This window comes from Lottia gigantea, assembly GCF_000327385.1.
Source record: "Lottia gigantea unplaced genomic scaffold LOTGIsca_129, whole genome shotgun sequence".
Taxonomy (NCBI): domain Eukaryota; kingdom Metazoa; phylum Mollusca; class Gastropoda; family Lottiidae; genus Lottia; species Lottia gigantea.
In genome coordinates, this window is record NW_008707410.1 from 607,589 (window position 1) to 610,094 (window position 2,506).

A 2,506-nucleotide genomic window follows, 5' to 3' on the forward strand; every position below is an offset into this window, starting at 1 on the left:
TAGGTTGTGATATCAGCATCCACTGGAAGCGTATGTTAGCTTGTCATCTACCAACAACTACCTAGTTTCTGATATCAGCATCCACTGGAAGCAAACATTAACTTGTCATCTACCAGCCAACCAACCAACCAACCTTAATATGTTTGTCATCAAAATCAGTTATAAAATGTGGTCTATGGTACAAACTTCTTTTCATTTTCTTAAAATGTCACAGTTTAGAAAAACAATCCTCTATTGGTAATTGTCAGAAATAGTTTATTCATAGTTTTTTTTTAGGACAAGTAAAAATAATCATTGCCTAAAAATCTACATATCTGGTTTTGATGCTTCCTTGCCATTTAAAGGTATCATCCAAAAATATAAACATTACTACCTAAAAAAATATATCAAAATTGAAAACAATCAAAAATTGTCACAGCAAAAACTTTGATAAAATCTTGATAATAAAAATAACCAAATAGTTTTCGAAAGAACTTAGACCTTAATAAGTCTTTAACAAACTTTTATAAAAAGTTATAAGTTATTTCAGATATTCTTTATGGTGATAAATAAAATGCATCACCCGAAAATAACCAAATTATACTCAGAAAAAATAAGGCCTTAAAGTTTGATACAAAACACTCTTTAAATACAAAACATCCAGGCAACTACTTTCTCCAAAAATCATGGGTATTACTAAGTGAATAACATACTTTATAAAAATAATTTGTTTCAGATATTTTTAATGGTCATAAATGACACAAATGCCTCATAAACAAATCATCTTTCACAAAAAAACAAGTCCTTTCATAGCACATTTCACTGTCCACTATTACAGAAACTTTGATATAAAAATCCAATTTCTTTCCGAAAAAAAACTTGGGACCTCAGTATAACACACTTTTATAAACGTAAGTTATTTCAGATATTTTTTTATGGTTATAAATAACACGCATCCCAGGTTGGTAAAAATATGATTTACCTGGTTAACTAACGTGACGATAGATATAATTGATGACAGGTATCTAGGTGATGGGCGATGGTTTCAAGTTTCAAACCCCACTTGCTTCTTTTATTATTTTCTTATCACTTGATGAAGTTATTTTAACTTTTTTTTATATTCTTTATGGTTGTTTTTTAAGGGTTCAAAACAGGTTTTCTTGCCGTGTAAAGTTGGTGAAATTAAGTCAATTTGATTTCCTATTCCTAATCCTGTTTTTAAAGCAGAGGCTAATTTGGGGCTTTTTCATATTTTGGTATTGTGCTAATCTCAGATCCAGCACTTTGATGCATCCCATTCAGGGAGTCCACATATATAATTAATATTGTTTATTAGATTTGAGCTTTGTTAACTTGGCATTCCAATAAGAGAGCTTACATAGTCAGAAACAACTAAAGTCATTTTAAAGGGGAAAAAGCCTTCTGGTATTTTTTATTACTATGTCTGACCCAAAACAACTCCCAAATAAAAGAGTCAAAACACTTTCGACCTTTATTGTACACTGTTTGATTTAATTCATTTATCCAGTATGTAAATTTACTTACTCTGGCCACAATCCGTCAAGATGGACAAGGGTCAAATTTTTGTTTTCTTTCATTTTCTATCAAGTATATTGAAGAATTTTATGATTAAAGAAAGCAATTCCAAAATAGTAGTGAAGAATTTTATTTTCTTAGTATGTTTCGTATTTTGAGTCAACAACATGGTTGAGTGATCTTTAAAAACCAACCTCAAACCACCTCCATTCAGCATGTCTCTCTCCGTGAAAAGAATGAAATTAAACCTTCTAAAATATATTTGTGAATGATACCAAGCAACTGTAAAAAATAGGTCCCATCTTAAAGAGACTTAGCCTAAAAGATTTTATAGGGTATAGCATGTGTTTAAGATATTAAATCCTCATCAGGGCAGCTAGTTTTGGAAATAGGGGTAATTTGAACTTTTCCTTAGGTTATTCAAATGAAGAAATATATAATAATCTCTCTCAAGTGATAAATAGTTGAAAATATTAATTGGGCACATTTTTACAGATGACAGAATATTAAAATAGAACACTCAGTTAAAAATATCCAAAGTCAATTGTTCCATTTCAAATGAAATGAAGTGTCACATCCTTCTGGTTTGCACTTGGAAGTGAGGACGGGTAACCCACGCAGTGTACAAGGAGGTAAATTTTACCAGGACAGCAGTGTCCCATTTCAAAATAAACTATCAATAATCAAATGTTCATGCATTTGTATGTTTCAATCGTGCTATTATATGCACTATAGAAAAATATATAAGTATATGCAATTGAAAATGAATGATCTATGATTTAAATGGGAGTGTTATAAATATGAGTTGTATTATGAAATAAAAAATATGATATAAAAGGTGTGATATGTACTAGTGTTGTGGTGAATATATTAAAATATTATTCATATTTAGCTGTGAGTTCGCACATTGAACATATCTCACATATTACAATACATATCCCTGGGTTAACATGCTTTAAGGGTGATAGTGGAGAGAGGAAGAAGGGAAGAA